General features: G+C 45.9%; 1 protein-coding gene across 15 annotated transcripts in view; it reads left to right on the top strand.

Moving 5' to 3' along the window:
• The window catches only part of LOC137536207 (leukocyte tyrosine kinase receptor-like), a 522,796-nt gene that overhangs the window by 230,577 nt on the left and 273,737 nt on the right, over nucleotides 1-18,482 (top strand). The gene's annotated exons all lie outside the window — the stretch shown is intronic.

Here is an 18,482-nt window from a genome sequence, read left to right as displayed (position 1 = left end):
CCGAGCGCGCGGGGGGGGGGTCGGAAATGCCCCCACCCCTCCCCGCTAAGCTCTCCCTTCTGCCGGTACCCTATAATTAAATTTAAGTGCCCAAAAGTACCTGAGGAGAAGGAGGGCAGGAAGAGGTAAGCCGGAGTTCTTGGGCACTAGTACCATCTGGTGCTTCCGCCCTCTCTTGACGCACTTCCTGTTTACATTTGAAGTCGCGTCAAGAGGGCGCAGAAGTACCGCGATGACGCGAACGAGGGTACGCGTCATCTACATGATGGCACGTACCCTCGTACGCGTCATCGCGGTACTTCTGCGCACTCTTGACGCGACTTCAAATGTAAACAGGAAGTGCGTCAAGAGAGGGCGGAAGTACCAGATGGCACTAGCGCCCAAGAACTCCAGCTTCCCTCTTCCTGCCCTCCTCCTCCTCAGGTACTTTTGGGCACTTCAATTTAATTATAGGGTACCGGCACAAGGGAGAGCTTAGCGGGGAGGGGTGGGGGGCATTTCCGACCCCCCCCCCCCCCTCGCGCTCGGGGCATGCTCTCCCTTTATGCTGGGACCCTATAGGGGGCTATGTTCGGCCGGACACGGCTGTGTTCGGCCGAACAAAGAAGGCCTGTTCGGGTTCGGGCAGCGTGCCCGAGCACCCTGCCGAACCGAACCCGAACAGGCCAAAATCCGGGCGAACCCGAACAGTGGCGAACACTGTTCGCCCATCACTACTTATCATCTGCAGACCTTGTCCACTATTCCAGGGTTGTCAGATTGGAAGAGAACATCTGGATAGACGGGAACGGGGAGGGGAAAAGACAAAAAGGGGGAAAGCGCACTCAATTTCAATATGACATAATAAAAAGGCCTCTCCGTGTAGTATTCTCACCTCTAAAAGTGGCTGATTCGCCTGTATGGGTTGGTCAGTGATATGGCTTTCGTCCCTCTAACAGACGGGGATGCAGGCTGCGGATGTAATCTTCCTCCTCAGAGTGTCTCCTTAGTTCCACAGGATACTCAGTGATCCACACAGGTAGCTCCGTGCTAGTCCTCCTGGATAGGATGGCCCGGCTGGATTGTATTTGTAGTCCTCCCAATGAGAGGGTGGATTAGTGTAGGATGTGCGGAGTGTTGGAAAGGAGAGCAAAGGAGGAGGCAGAAAGCAATACAACTCTGCTGCTAACTTTGCACCCAGTGTCCCTGGGCATCAGTCATATTAGACACCTCACTTATGATACAGCAAGAGCGGCGTTCTGGCCAACCGGGAAAAACCTGCACAGTGTCACGGTTGCTGTTGAGAGTGGAAGAGGGGGAAGGCCACCTAGGGAGATGCAGTCAAAGAGCTGGCACGCTAGCAGAGAGGACACTCAGCACTGCAGTGGCTAGTCGCTTGAACAGTCCTGCAGAAATGTACTCTGCATTTGCTTTCCAGCAAGGTATGAATGGAATATATCTGGCCACTCGCTATAGGTAATAGCACTGAGCGGCCAGGATTTGTAGAGAGAAGTGTTCAGCAGGCTTGCATGCAGTAAGGAGACACACAAAGTGTCTAGATGAAAAATAAAAAAGATTTATTGTCGCAACGCGTTTCAGGAGATTTTTCTCTCTTTTGCAAGCTGGTAAAAACATTTTTGATGATTGGAAGAGAGACTAACATCATCTCTAAAGTCTCCGCTACAAAGGCAGGTTGCAACAGCCATTTCTACTGTTGTTCCTTTGGGTTAAGGAGCTGTGTGGAACAAATGGTATTTTCTTTAAGTATATCCAATTTTTTGGGCTCCCTCTTAGTTTAAGGATCTTTGGCAATTTTTTTTTTCTCACACCAGATTGGCCTGGTCTCACCTAGATCTAGATTCAGCTTACTGGTCCACTTCAAAATAGTGTACATTTTCTTCTGTCTCTTTAAACCATTATATACAATAAACAAAACCCATTATTAGCCTTATTACATAGTCGTTTAAACAGAGGGTTTCCTACAGGGTTTCATAATCTTGGTCTTCAAAGTCTTAAAATCGCAGGATGCAATTAACTCTCTGCAAAGTGATCTCCATTTCATTAAGAGATCATTTAAATACTGCAGCCTACACCACAGCTAAATGAGTCTTATTTTAAAGCCATAATGCAAATCATGCGTTGTTCATTTTGTAGTTAATTGCAGGTTTAAGTTCTCATTTATATGCACTCAGTTTAAACCATCAGTCCTCCTTAAACTCCGTGCAAATGACATTGCTCACCTTTTAACATATGCAGCCCCGGCACTGAGATAAACAAAAAAAAAATCAAGTCTTTTGAATGCGGCTAACTTTTAGGGGTTTTTACTTCTTCTGTATATTCACTCTTTATTTTCTTGAAACTCTTAAAAATTAAAGATAATGGCCTCAATTCACTAAGCATTATTGCATTCAGTAATGCAGAAAACAGCTGATTTTACCAATTGCCTTGCCAAATGTTAATTCACTAAGTCTATTACCGCAATGAAAAGTAAAATTACCAACTAGTGAGGTAAATACCTTCAAGAAATGTCAAAAAATTGCAATTCACAAAGTTTTAAGCATTTGGTAAATCAAGTGAAAGTGTTCAGTATTTACCTCCAGCTCTGAACAGCCAGTAACTCACAACTAGTGTTGGGCGAACACCTGGATGTTCGGGTTCGCGAACGTTCGCCGAACATGGCCGCGATGTTCGGGTGTTCGCGCCGAACTCCGAACATAATGGAAGTCAATGGGGACCCGAACTTTCGTGCTTTGTAAAGCTTCCTTACATGCTACATACCCCAAATTTGCACCTTGGGAGTGGGTACAAGAGGAAAAAAAATATTTGAAAAGGAGCTTATAGTTTTTGAGAAAATTGATTGTACAGTGGTGGGTGAGCGGTGTACTACTATTCCCAGCAGCGACACAGAGCACAATGCTATACAGTGGTGGGTGAGCGGTGTACTACTGTTCCCAGCAGCGACACAGAGCACAATGCTATACAGTGGTGGGTGGGCGGTGTACTACTGTTCCCAGCAGCAACACAGAGCACAATGCTATACAGTGGTGGGTGAGCGGTGTACTACTGTTCCCAGCAGCGACACAGAGCACAATGCTATACAGTGGTGGGTGAGTGGTGTACTACTGTTCCCAGCAGCGACACAGAGCACAATGCTATTCAGTGGTGGGTGAGCGGTGTACTACTGTTCCCAGCAGCGACACAGAGCACAATGCTATACAGTGGTGGGTGAGCGGTGTACTACTATTCCCAGCAGCGACACAGAGCACAATGCTATACAGTGGCGGGTGAGCGGTGTACTACTGTTCCCAGCAGAGACACAGAGTGGCAGTAAACACAATGCTATACAGTGGTGGGTGAGCGGTGTACACAGAGTGGCAGTAAACACAATGCTATATAGTGTGGGTGAGCGGTGTACTACTGTTCCCAGCAGCGACACAATGACTGGGGGGACCCTGGCTAGCCTGGCTGGAGAGAGAACTACCCTGCCTGCCTACCCAAAGCTAAACCCACAGACAAATGGCGGAGAAATGACGTGGATCGGGTATTTATTTACCCGAACCACGTGACCCGTTCGGCCAATCAGAGCGCGTTCGGGTCCGAACCACGTGACCCGTTCGGCCAATCACAGCGCTAGCCGAACGTTCGGCCATGCGCTCTTAGTTCGGCCATATGGCCGAACGGTTTGGCCGAACACCATCAGGTGTTCGGGTTCTGCAGAACATCACCCTGTTCGGGTGATGTTCGAGTTCGACCGAACAGTGGCGAACACTGTTCGCCCAACACTACTCACAACCTCCATGCAGTAACAGACAGATGTAGCAGGCAGCCAAGAGGGAGAGCCACACAGTCCTTCTTCTCACCCCATTTGATCTGATACTCTGAAGGGTGGGACTTTAGAATGGCAGAGCAGGAGAATGAGGCTTTTCTGTATCCCTTTTGATGTATCTGTGTAGATATATATATATATATATATATACAGGTAGTCCCAGGTTTACAGACGCCCGACTTACGAATGACCCGCCAATATGAATGGGCTGATCCCGTCTCGATGATGTAATTTCCGTGGGGGAAGTTTGAAGAAGCGGTTTCAAATGTCCCGACTAGAGATGGCCTGAACTCCGATTTTCAGTTCGCGAACCTCCTGCTAAAGTTCGGTTCACGCGAACTTTCACGAACCGCAATATACTTCAATGGGGAGGCGAACTTTGAAAACTAGAAAAATGTATGCTGGCCACAAAAGTGATGGAAAAGATGTTTCAAGGGGTCTAACATCTGAGTTTTTGCATGGATGAGTGGGATAGACGCCGACAGTACCAGGGAAAAATCTGGATTTGACGCAAAGCAGCGGTTTAAGGGCAGAAATCACATTGAATGCTAAATTGCAGGCCTAAAGTGCTTTAAAACATCTTGCATGTGTGTACATCAATCAGGGAGTGTAATTAGAGTACTGCTTCACACTGACACACCAAACTAACTGTGTAACGCACCGCAAGCAGCTGTTTGCGTAGTGACGGCCGTGCTGCACTGGAGCGCACCATGGCGAAAGTGCAGGCCGTGCTGGTTTTCAAGCCCATATGGTCGCTGGGCTGTGGTAGCTCAATGATAAAACAACAGTGGCTGTCCAGCTGATCAAATTTGTTCTGTCCACAATGAAGCAACGACCGTATTATCTTTGGTGTGCCACCCCCCAAGACACTCATATTGCCGGCGGTCATTGCTTCATTGTGATACGCAAGCCCCTTCACTGCGGCAAGGTAATGATCACGAAGGGGAATGGGCACATGTACATGCCTTTTGTTTTGTTGTTGCAGCTGCAGTGCAGCCAGAAAAATTAGGCAGGCATGTACACGCACCAGAAAAATTAGTGTAGTGGCCGCTGCTAGCCTTAAAAATTCAGGAATCCGCCTGGAGTCCTGGACCCTGTTGGTGGTGGCGAAGAAGGCAAGTGGCCTGCAGGCAGAGATGCTGTGTGGGGAACGACTTAGTCTTGGGGCAGGCAGCCAGTCACACGGCGTGCAGGCAGAGATGCTGTGTGTGGGAACTGACTTAGTCTTCGGGTGGGCAGTAGCCCTCCGGGATCCATGCCTCATTCATTTTGATAAAGGTCAGGTACTGAACACTTTTGTGACTTGGGCGACTTCTCTTCTCAGTGACAATGCCTCCAGCTGCGATGAAGGTCCTTTCTGACAGGACGCTTGAGTCAGGGCAAGACAGAAGTTGGATGGCAAATTGGGACAGCTCTGGCCACAGGTCAAGCCTGCGCACCCAGTAATCCAAGGGTTCATTGCTGCTTACAGTGTCTGCATCCCCACTTAAGGCCAGGTAGTTGGCTACCAACGCCTGCCGGTCCAGGCAGGAGGGTGGATCCGGAAGAGCTAAGGCGAGGCGTTTGACTAAAGAATGTCTGCATGTCCGACATCACCATGAGATTGCTGGAGCGTCCTGTCCTTGCCTGCGTGGACATGGGAGGAGGATTACTGGCAGTGGTACCTTTATTGCTACAAAAACTGGAGCACCCGGCGCTCAAAGTTATAATCACAATGTGATGGATCACCGTAAAATGAATCCTGAAAGGGAATCTCCTCTCAAACAAACATGGACACCAGCCATGAAGTTCTATCCCATGTGGAAACAATTGCCAGTTCCTTCGTGTATCTAATTAAACAGTACCTCTCTGGAGTATTCTGGCACTATACCCCAGGTATGGGAGACCCTCCTAGCCACACTCCAGTCAGTCGCGGGGGATGGGGAAATCCCTCGGATACAGCGCGGATCAAAGCTCGCGCGGAGATGATGAGAGCGTCTTACAGAGATGTCTCTTCTTACACGGGAAAAACCCTTTTAAATCAGGGAACATGGTAGGTCTCCTGGGGATGACACAATTCTTGACCAGACTGCTGGCCATATTTGGTGGTCTCCTATAAATAATACGTGGTTTGTTGGGGAGATTTGGGCCAATAATGGGATCTTTTTTCAAAATACCCCAATTTTTATTCAAAACATGTTTGACAGAATGATGGTTACTGGAAAAAGTGGTAACAAATGAAAAATCATTAAGTGGGTTGCTAATTGCAGTCTTTTTTTGTAAACGTGCAGTACGTCCTTCTTGTAATACCTTCAATCTTTCCCTACGTATCATATCTGAATTATACCCTTTCGATAAGAACCGATCCTCTATGATCTGAGACTGGTCCCAATAATCTTTCTCAAACGAACAATTTCTCATGATTCTACAAAACTGTCCTCTAGGGGCATTATTAAGCCAGGGCCGGTAATGACAACTATCATATCTAATATACGAATTTCGATCAGTTCCCTTAAAAAAGCATTTTGTTTTCCATAACCCATCTGCCAAGAATATATTTAGGTCTAAGAAGTCTGCCGACATTAAACTATAGGAGACCTCAAATTGTAAATTCCACTGATTGGTGTTGATGTGGGAGACAAACGAGAGTAGAGACTCCTCGCCTCCATCCCAAAAAAACAAACAATCATCGATGAATCTCTTCCAAGATAACAAGGGCCCCCCTTTGAAGACCCCTAGGTGTTGCTCCTCCCATGCTGACATGTATAAATTTGCTACACTGGGAGCATGTTTAGCTCCCATGGCTACTCCCCGTTCTTGGCTATAAAAACGCTGGTCAAACCAAAAATAATTCTTGGTAAATGAAAATGTACACAGCTTTTTCAAAAATTCTATCTGGGGTGCAAGTAGGTTACCCGTCCCCTCTAGATATGACACGATCACCTCCAAAGATTTCTCCTGTGGTATACACGTGTATAAAGACTTAACATCAGCAGTGCATATAAAAACTGAATGGTCTAAGTTTTGGATGAGCTGATTCACCTCATCAATATGTAAAATTACGTCAAGAGTGTCCTTCAAGAAAGCCGGGGTGGTAGCTACCAGGGGTTGCAGAAACTTATCAAGATATTCCCCCACCCGGTAGGTTACCGAGTGGATGCCCGACACGATAGGCGTACCAGGTGGGGTCTCCAAATTCTTGTGCAGCTTGGGGAGGACATAAATCACAGGCCTTCTGGGGTATTTGAAATTCAAATAGTCAAATTCCCTCTGAGTGAGAATACCCTGTGTAAAACCTTCCTTCAATAGAGATTCTAATTCATCTCTATATATGGTAGTGGGGTCACCCCTCAATGGTTTATACGTATCAACATCATTCAATTGCTGTTGGATCTCCTTAGTATATGCGTCTTTTTCCCAAACCACAATTCCCCCCCCCCCCCCCTTATCAGCTGCTTTTACAACATATGTTTCATCTTTACCCATCTCCTGCAACAATAAATGTTCATTTTTGGAAAGGTTGGATCTAACATACCGATCCTGTCTGTTTTTTAAAGGAACTGATCGAAATTCGTATATTAGATATGATTGTTGTCATTACCGGCCCTGGCTTAATAATGCCCCTAGAAGACAGTTTTGTAGAATCATGAGAAATTGTTTGTTTGAGAAAGATTATTGGGACCAGTCTCAGATCATAGAGGATCGGTTCTTATCGAAAGGGTATAATTCAGATATGATACGTAGGGAAAGATTGAAGGTATTACAAGAAGGACGTACTGCACGTTTACAAAAAAAGACTGCAATTAGCAACCCACTTAATGATTTTTCATTTGTTACCACTTTTTCCAGTAACCATCATTCTGTCAAACATGTTTTGAATAAAAATTGGGGTATTTTGAAAAAAGATCCCATTATTGGCCTAAATCTCCCCAACAAACCACGTATTATTTATAGGAGACCACCAAATATGGCCAGCAGTCTGGTCAAGAATTGTGTCATCCCCAGGAGACCTACCATGTTCCCTGATTTAAAAGGGTTTTTCCCGTGTAAGAAGAGACATCTCTGTAAGATTTGTGAATTTGGGGGGACAGTCACGAAAACCTTCACCTCTGGGGTAAATGGTAGGGAGTTTAAAATTAATTCATTCCTCACCTGTACTACAAAATGGGTGGTATATTTGATTATCTGCCCGTGCGGTCTACAATATGTGGGCCGTACGGGCAGAACTACCAAGAAACGATTCTCTGAACATATCTATAATATCCGGCATCCAGATGATAAAAAGCACAGTATTCCTGAGCACTTTTCCCAGTGCCATGGGAGAACTCCAGATGGCATAAAATGCTTTGCCATTGATAGTGTGAAACCGCACTGGAGGGGGGGCAACACTATCAAAACCTTATCACAGCTAGAGACCAGGTTGATTTACCAGCTAGATACACTCAAACCTGGGGGTTTAAATGCCCATATAGACCTAAATTGTTTTATCAAAGATGAATAAGTTTGTCACATTGGTTTTATGTATTTTTATTGTTTTTATTTGATTTTCAGTATATAGCTGGCTCTATAACTGATTTTTATATTATATGTTGCACGTATTGATTATTACCTTTCATGTATTGACTTTGTATTCAAGATGTATGTGTCCCTCCTCTCTTCCTGTAGTGTCGGCAATCAAATGGGATGGAGGGGGGAGGGTTTATGCAATCAACTAATTATGTTCACCTATATAAGTGTTCTGTAATGTGTACAATGTATCCCCTGATGAAGGCGTAAGGGCCGAAATCCGGATCGGGATACACATTTTAAATGCAATAAATCAAGAAATCGTCCGTAAGTGTATTCATTTGCGCAGCTAACCAACTTTGGGCGCAGTCTGCACAATTAGGTTGTCCCCTCTGTGTCTCCATACTCAGGAACTAGCCGACACAAGCCTGAGCAGCACTGGAACGCAGCGGGTGACGTCACATCCGACGGACGGAGAGGAAGACGCTCTCATCATCTCCGCGCGAGCTTTGATCCGCGCTGTATCCGAGGGATTTCCCCATCCCCCGCGACTGACTGGAGTGTGGCTAGGAGGGTCTCCCATACCTGGGGTATAGTGCCAGCATACTCCAGAGAGGTACTGTTTAATTAGATACACGAAGGAACCGGCAATTGTTTCCACATGGGATAGAACTTCATGGCTGGTGTCCATGTTTGTTTGAGAGGAGATTCCCTTTCAGGATTCATTTTACGGTGATCCATCACATTGTGATTATAACTTTGAGCGCCGGGTGCTCCAGTTTTTGTATCATTCATCTATTTAGGGGCTTGAGGACTGGCCCTGAGTACACCTGTGCCGCTTGTTTGCCAGTGCGCTGCAACCCCTTCTTTTTGTTTTTTATTCTCTTTATAGGTACCTTTATTGCGTTGTGCTGTGACATCACCCTTAAACGCATTGTAAAGCATACTTGCCAGTTTGTTCTGCATGTGCTGCATCCTTTCTGCCTTCTGTTGAGTTGGTAACATGTCCGCCACTTTGTGCCTATACCGAGGGTCTAGTAGCGTGGCCACCCAGTGCAGCTCATTCCCCTTGAGTTTTTTTTATACGAGGGTCCCTCAACAGGCTGGACAGCATGAAAGACGACATCCGCACAAAGTTGGATCCAGACGTACTCTCCATCTCCTCTTGCTCTTCCTCATTGACATTAGGTAAGTCCTCCTCCTCCCCCCAGCCACGAACAATACCACGGGAACGTCGAGCAGCACAAGCCCCTTGCGACGCCTGCTGCAGTTGTTCTTCTGCCACCGCCTCCTCCAAAGAGACACCTTCCTCCATCATCCGAGTCTGACTCCTCTTCCCCACACGACTCTTCCTCCTCCTCCTCCCTCTGTGCTGCCGCAGGTGTTGAGGAAACATATAATTCTGATGAAAATTGCTCCCACAACTGTTCCTGCCATAACTGTTCCTCTTCAAGCTCCTCCACAGCTTGATCCACCACTCTACGCACGGCACGCTCCAGGAAGTAAGCGTACGGGATCAAGTAGCTGATGGTGCGTGCACTGTAAACAACTGGTAGGTAGGTATATGCAGTACTGGGTATTAAAATGTGCACCTGTCACACACTGACAGGTAGCAGACAGGCACAGTGACACTGCGTGCGCTCAACTCACGTAGGTAGGTGGGTGCACTGTGAACAACAGGTAGGTAGGTATATGCAGTAATGGGTATTACAATGTGCACCTGTCACACACACAGGTAGTCACTGAATCTGCTGGGCCTGGCAGTGGCACACACACAGTATGAATTATCAAGGCTGTCTATGCAACACAAGTGTCAGTGGGACACACAGAAAAAAAATAGATCACAAGAACAAGATTAGCTCTCAAAAGAGCTGTTGTGGGGTGCTATTTTAGCAATAAGAATCCGCAAGGAGCAAGCTAACAAGCCTACAAGAGCCTAACTCATCTTTCCCTATAAGAGAGCCTGCAGCAACTGTCCCTTCTCTATTTACTGCAGGCACACGAGTGAGTATAATGACCGGCGATGCCTGCCTTTTATAAGGGGGGAGTAGCTCCAGGAGGGAGTGTAGCCTGATTGGCTATAATGTGCCTGCTGACTGTGATGTAGAGGGTCGAAGTTGACCCTAATGGTGCACTAAGGGGGTGAACCGAACTCCCGGAAAAGTTTGCGGTTCTCCGCGATCGCGAACCACCGGAAGTTCGCCGGGAACCGTTGGGAACAGATTCAAGTTAAGGACAAATCTACGGTCCCTATCTCGTTCTTTAACCGGGGACTACCTGTGTATATATATATATATATATATTGTAAGGGAACGAGTCCAATTTGTGTAGTCTCAGGGGGTTTAGGCAGATTGCAGGGACCAGTTTGGTCTTAGAAACAACAGTTCAGTCAGCAGACCAAGTTTTAAGCTGATAGTATCCGCTTTATTTACATATCCAACACACAGGAGTACAACAAAAAACAAAACATAAAAATAAACCCTAGCATGTCCGGCTCTAACTAACATACATAGATTCCCTCTCTATGCAATAGAGAGGATCTAGCATCCAGCTCTACAAACAGTATGTTTAAGTTTGGTTACTCACTGTGTCTGGCTCTCTCCTTATTGCAGGCAGGCAGATCCCAGGAAGAGAGAGAGACTAACACTGGAGACACCATATTTAAAGGGTTTCCCCTGAAGCCTAATGAGGCAATTAATTAGCCAGGCTTCTTCAAAAGCCTGGATAGCCTGGTGAATGGAAGTCCCACCCGCTCACTTCCATTCACTCCAGGGCCCCTTTTACCGGCTTTTCCAAAAAGCCAAATGCAGTGAAAGAACACCCTTTCACTGCTGAAATGCTTGCTGCCCTGGAGTTTTAACATATATAAGAGAGAAATCTGGGAGAAATATACACACCTTCTACCTCTAACCCAGCATTTCTCTCACACACCCTCCCCCTCTGTTTCGACGTAGGGGTCGGAACATAACTAGCCTCAAGACAGTGTACCCGGGACAAGGCATCTGCATTTCCCAGCTGGGACCCGGGTCTATGCTCCGCTGTGAACTTGTAGTTCTGAAGGGCCAGGAACCATCTTGTCACCCTTCTATTCTTTTCCCGATTTTCACACATCCATTTTAGGGGGGCGTGATCAGTAACTAATGTAAACTGGCGGCCTAACAGATAGCATCTAAGCTCCTCCAGAGCCCATTTAACTGCTAAGCATTCCTTCTCTACTGTAGCATAGTTTCTTTCATGGATGTTCAGCTTTTTACTCAGGAAAACCACAGGATGCTCTGAACCTTCTCTGATTTGGGACAGTACTGCTCCCACTCCCACATCGGATGCGTCCGTCTGCACAATAAAGTTTTGTGTGAAGTCTGGGGTAATCAGCACTGGTTGGCTACATAAAGCTTTTTTAAGGGTCTGAAAGGCCTGTTCTGCCTCAGAGTTCCACTTGATTATTATAGACTTGGTCCCTTTTGTAAGGTCAGTCAGGGGGACCGCTATAGTGGCAAAATTAGCTATGAACCGTCTGTAATAACCAGTGATTCCCAAAAAAGCTCGAACCTGTTTCTTTGTCAGTGGTCTAGGCCAGTCCTGAATTGCTTGCACCTTGTTAAGCTGAGGCTTAACTAGCTCCCTATCAATGTTATACCCCAAATATTTGGCTTCTTCCAGGCCTTATGCTACATTTCTTTGGGTTGGCTGTCAGTCCGGCCATACGTATGGAGTCCAGCACGGCCTGTACCCTAGGTAGATGGGATTGCCAATCCGCGCTATGGATAACCACGTCATCCAGATACGCTGCTGCATACTGTCTATGGGGCCTTAAGATTTGGTCCATGGTACATTGGAAGGTGGCAGGGGCCCCATGTAACCCAAATGGCAACACAACATACTGGAACAGTCCTTCGGGAGTGCTGAAAGCAGTTTTCTCTTTGGCTTGGTTTGTCAGGGGGATCTGCCAATAGCCCTTGGTCAAATCTAAGGTCGTCAGATATCTGGCTGTTCCTAGTCTCTCAATTAATTCGTCCACACGAGGCATAGGGTAGGCATCAAATTTGGAGACAGCATTTAATTTTCGAAAGTCATTGCAAAAGCGCCAGCTCCCATCCGGTTTAGGAATTAAGACAATTGGACTGGACCAATCGCTATGCGACTCCTCAATGACCCCCAACTCCAGCATTTTTTTAACTTCCTGAGATATGGCTTCTCGTCGAGCTTCAGGCACCCTATAAGGTTTTATGTTAACCCTTACCCCAGGTTCAGTTATGATGTCATGTTTTACCAAAGAGGTTCGACCAGGTTTCTCCGAAAAAACATCCCTATTCTTCATTACAAGGGCCTGTACTTCTTTCCTCTGAGTGTCGGACAAGGAGTCTGCCACCTTAACCTCTGGCACTAAGGGTTCTGCACTTAGAAATGAAGTAGGCTTGGTGAACAGTGACATCCTTTCTTTCCAAGGTTTGATAAGATTGACGTGGTAAACTTGCTCAGGTTTCCTTTTACCTGGCTGGCGAACCTTATAATTTACCTCGCCAATCTTCTCAAGAATTTCAAAGGGTCCTTGCCACTTTGCCAAAAATTTGCTTTCTACTATGGGTATTAGAACTAGTACTCGATCACCAGGGGAAAAATTACGTATTTTAGCACTCCTATTATACACCCTCCGTTGGGCTTCCTGCGCCTGCTCCATGTGTTCTCTTACTATGGGCAGCACTGCAGTTATCCTGTCCTGCATTTGGCATATATGCTCAATGACACTTTTAAAGGGGGTGGGTTGACCCTCCCAGGTCTCCTTGGCTATGTCCAACAGGCCCCTAGGGTGTCTACCATATAACAATTCAAAAGGGGAGTATCCTGTAGAGGATTGGGGAACCTCCCTTATAGCAAACATTAGATAGGGTAATAAGTAGTCCCAATTTTTCCCGTCCTTGTCAACCGCTTTCTTAAGCATATTTTTGAGGGTTTTATTGAACCTTTCCACTAACCCATCAGTCTGGGGGTGGTATACAGAAGTGCGAAGTTGGTCCAATTTGAACAATCTGCACAACTCCTTCATGACCCGGGACATAAATGGGGGACCTTGGTCAGTAAGTATTTCTTCTGGGATTCCCACCCGGCTAAAGACTTGTACCAACTCTCTAGCAATGGATTTCGATGAGGTATTACGTAGGGGAATGGCCTCGGGGTATCGGATAGCATAATCCATTATTACTAATATATGTTGGTGTCCCCGTGCAGATTTTACTATCGGGCCTACCAAATCCATTGCTATCCTCTCAAATGGTGTCTCTATCACAGGGAGAGGGACCAAAGGGCTACGAAAATGTGGCCTAGGAGCCGAATACTGGCAGTCTGGACAGGAACTACAGTATTCCTCGACTTCACAATGTAGTCCTGGCCAGAAAAACCGTTGCAAAATTCGCTCCTTTGTCTTCTCTACCCCTAAATGTCCACCCATCACATGTTTGTGTGCAAGGTCAAGTACCATACGTCGGTATGGTTTTGGGACAACCAGTTGCTCCACCCGATCATTTCCCTTTTCTACTACCTGATATAACAGGTCATTTTGGAGGGCTAAGTAGGGACAAGAGGGCGTGGAGTCAGGGTTTACGGGTTTCCCCTCTATAACTGTTACATTAGCCCTTGCTCTAGATAAAGTGGGATCCTTTAACTGTTCTGAAGCAAAATTATTCCTCCTAATCTCCAAATCAGGCATGTCATTTTCTTCTTCAACCGAGTCTACATGGACTTCCCACCCTGGTATCACCTGGTCAACCTGGGGTTCCATGTCTACCTCATCAGCTTCCCCTGCTAAAACAGAGAACGGAAAATCTCTAGTAGCCCCAGCCTCCGGTACACCCTCAAACACGTTAGTACCGGAATCAGGGGAGCTTCCCTTTGAGCAAGATTGGTTCATAACCTTGTCTGTCTCCCACAATTTCCAAAAATGTGGGAAGTTTCTACCCAAAATGACATCGTGTGGTAAAGTGGGAACCAACCCTACGGGGTACATTAATGTCCCGTAGGCAGTTTTGATTTCCACTTCCGCAATAGAATACTCGCGAGTATCCCCATGTATACATGTAACCCCTACTTTATCATGCACATATTGAGGAGTTTCAACCAACACAGATTTCATCAGGGTAACCTGACTACCAGAATCCAACAATGCATTTACTTGTTTTCCTTCCACAACAACATTACACAGGTGCTTATCATTCCCTGTCTGTGGAAGGGCTGTACACACAATCTGAGCATACATTGACGTACGTCTATTTGTTAAGGCCATATCACACTGCATAGGTTCATCAGTTAGGCTGCAGTCTGCAGCTAAGTGTCCCAGCATATTGCACCTGAAACACCGCACTAACTCTTTATTAGGTCCTCGGCGAGGAGGGGGCCCTCCTGACACATTTTGGTACTCTCTGAGTCTAGCACTAGTAGATTCTCCACGTTGGAGCATGCTCTTATCAGTTGTAGATCCTTTTTTCCAAGCAGGAAGCTTTCCCTTGGGAACCTGGGTTCGCTCTACTTGTTGAAGGCTGAGTAGCTCCTCAGCAGAAACGTACCTCTCCACCATTTCCACAAGCTGATCAGCAGTTTTTGGCTCTGCATGGCTTACCCATTTGCGCAAAGGTGTCGGTAGAGACCTAAGGAACCGGTCCATCACTACCCTCTCCACGATCTGTGGTCCGGTTAGAGTCTCCGGTTGCAGCCATTTTTTAGTTAGATGAATTAGATCATGCATCTGGGAGCGGGGAGGCTTTTCTGTTATAAACATCCACTGATGAACACGCTGGGCGCGGACTGAGAGCGTGACCCCCAGTCGGGCCAGAATCTCAGCTTTTAGTTTGTCATAATCTTTAGCGGCTACGTGATCCAGATCAAAATAGGCTTTTTGGCGTTCCCCAGATAGAAAGGGGGCCACCAGACCCGCCCACTGCTCTCTAGGCCACTCCTCACGCTCTGCAATCCTCTCAAATGTGGAAAGGTAAGCTTCAACATCATCATTTGTAGTCAACTTTTGCAGATAGTAGCTAGCACGAATAGCACTTGACTTAACGGTTTCTGTAGGCGGTGCTGCTGCACTCCTTGCAGCTAGCTGCTGCACCAACTCTTTGAGGAGCTCATGATCTTGACGCTGTTCCTCTCTGTTTGCAATCAGCTGTTGTTGCTGGACTCTGGTGGCCTCTTGCTGGGCAGCCGTAGCCTGTACCAGAGCCTTGACAATGTCATCCATATTGACATGCAACAAAACACTTTATAATGATGAATTGCAATTAGGTTTCTAGCCCTTTAAAAAAAAAAAAAACCAAAAAAAAAAAATTTTTTTTTTTTTAATGCCCGCATCCTCCACCACATGTAAGGGAACGAGTCCAATTTGTGTAGTCTCAGGGGGTTTAGGCAGATTGCAGGGACCAGTTTGGTCTTAGAAACAACAGTTCAGTCAGCAGACCAAGTTTTAAGCTGATAGCATCAGCTTTATTTACATATCCAACACACAGGAGTACAACAAAAAACAAAACATAAAAATAAACCCTAGCCTGTCCGGCTCTAACTAACATACATAGATTCCCTCTCTATGCAATAGAGAGGATCTAGCATCCAGCTCTACAAACAGTATGTTTAAGTTTGGTTACTCACTGTGTCTGGCTCTCTCCTTACTGCAGGCAGGCAGATCCCAGGAAGAGAGAGAGACTAACACTGGAGACACCATATTTAAAGGGTTTCCCCTGAAGCCTAATGAGGCAATTAATTAGCCAGGCTTCTTCAAAAGCCTGGATAGCCTGGTGAATGGAAGTCCCACCCGCTCACTTCCATTCACTCCAGGGCCCCTTTTACCGGCTTTTCCAAAAAGCCAAATGCAGTGAAAGAACACCCTTTCACTGCTGAAATGCTTGCTGCCCTGGAGTTTTAACATATATAAGAGAGAAATCTGGGAGAAATATACACACCTTCTACCTCTAACCCAGCATTTCTCTCACAATATATATATATATATATATATATATATATATGTATATGTATATATATATATATATATATATATATATATATATATATATATATATATATATACAGTGGGTTGCAAAAGTATTCAGCTCCCTTGAAGTTTTCCACATTTTGTCACATTACTGCCACAAACATGCATCAATTTTATTGGAATTCCACGTGAAAGACCAATACAAAGTGGTGTACATGTGAGAAGTGGAACGAATATCATACATGATTCTAAACATTTTTTACAAATAAATAACTGCAAAGTGGGGTGTGCGTAATTATTCGGCCCCCTGAGTCAATACTTTGTAGAACCACCTTTTGCTGCAATTACAGCTGCCAGTCTTTTAGGGTATGTCTCTACCAGCTTTGCACATCTAGAGACTGAAATCCTTGCCCATTCTTCTTTGCAAAACAGCTCCACCTCAGTCAGATTAGATGGACAGCGTTTGTGAACAGCAGTTTTCAGATCTTGCCACAGATTCTCGATAGGATTTAGATCTGGACTTTGACTGGGCCATTCTAACACATAGATATGTTTTGTTTTAAACCATTCCATTGTTTCCCTGGCTTTATGTTTAGGGTCATTGTCCTGCTGGAAGGTGAACCTCCGCCCCAGTCTCAAGTCTTTTGCAGTCTCCAAGAGGTTTTCTTCCAAGTTTGCCCTGTATTTGGCTCCATCCATCTTCCCATCAACTCTGACCAGCTTCCCTGTCCCTGCTGAAGAGATGCACCCCCCGAGCATGATGCTGCCACCACCATATTTGACAGTGAGGATGGTGTGTTCAGAGTGATGTGCAGTGTTAGTTTTCTGCCACACATAGCGTTTTGCATTTTGGCCAAAAAGTTCCATTTTGGTCTCATCTGACCAGAGCACCTTCTTCCACATGGTTGCTGTGTCCCCCACATGGCTTGTGGCAAACTGCAAACGGGACTTCCTTTGCTTTCTGTTAACAATGCCTTTCTTCTTGCCACTCTTCCATAAAGGCCAACTTTGTACAGTGCATGACTAATAGTTGTCCTATGGACAGAGTCTCCCACCTGAGCTGTAGATCTCTGCAGCTCGTCCAGAGTCACCATGGGCCTCTTGACTGCATTTCTGATCAGCGCTCTCCTTGTTCGGCCTGTAAGTTTAGGTAGATGGCCTTGTCTTGGTAGGTTTACAGTTGTGCCATACTCCTTCCATTTCTGAATGATCGCTTGAACAGTGCTCCTTGGGATGTTCAAGGCTTTGGAAATCTTTTTGTAGCCTAAGCCTGCTTTAAATTTCTCAATAACTTGATCCTTGACCTGTCTTGTGTGTTTTTTGGACTTCACGGTGTTGTTGCTCCCAATATTCTCTTAGACAACCTCTGAGGCCCTCACAGAGCAGCTGTATTTGTACTGACATTAGATTACACACAGTTGCACTCTATTTAGTCATTTACACTCATCAGGCAATGTCTATAGGCAACTGACTGCACTCAGATCAAAGGGGGCCGAATAATTATGCACACACCACTTTGCAGTTATTTATTTGTAAAAAATGTCTGCCAGAGGCGCTGAGTGTCGTTTGTTTTGCTAGATGCTGTAACTCCTTTTTCTATTGCCTGAGGAAGCGGGCGCTGACCCGTGAAACGCGTTGCTTTGTTTTATCTGGAGTTCGTTAATAAATAGACTGAATGTACAGTCATGTTGTGTCTGCTTGGAGGGGGTAAGTCCACCACTGCCTCCTCTAATTACCAAGTTTTGGCTTTTAAGCTCCTTTAAAACCCCTTTTATCCTTCTGGCGCCTCTGTTCTCTCTTATATAATCCCTTGTGACTGCGTCACCCTCCATTCAGCTATAATAGCTGCACACCTTGCAAATCTCCCCATAACATAGCGTCTACCCCTCCAGAAGTTCCTATTCTTTTTCAACAGAACCTTGATTGGCTATAGCAGAGGATGAGGTAGCTTAGGGGTGTTACTGCAGATGTCATGATCAAGAAGGGGAGATATGGAGAGAGAGCGAGGAGCTCGGTGATCTTTTCAGGGAGTCCTGTGCAGTATTTCTATGTCACACTGCCAGCTGTCAGTAGTCCTGCAGCAGGCAGAGAGTAAGAATGAGGTGCTGCCTTGATCTCATACGAGGGTCCATTAGCACCCCCCCCCCCCCTAAGAAAAAAAGCCCATGCACATATTTGGGGGGGAAATGAATATATGACAGTGTCTTATATTTAGGGAAA

The sequence above is a fragment of the Hyperolius riggenbachi genome, chromosome 10, assembly GCF_040937935.1.
Source record: "Hyperolius riggenbachi isolate aHypRig1 chromosome 10, aHypRig1.pri, whole genome shotgun sequence".
Classification (NCBI taxonomy): Eukaryota; Metazoa; Chordata; class Amphibia; order Anura; family Hyperoliidae; genus Hyperolius; species Hyperolius riggenbachi.
Note: the sequence above shows the minus strand (reverse complement) of the source record. Positions and strands in the feature narration are given on the sequence as shown.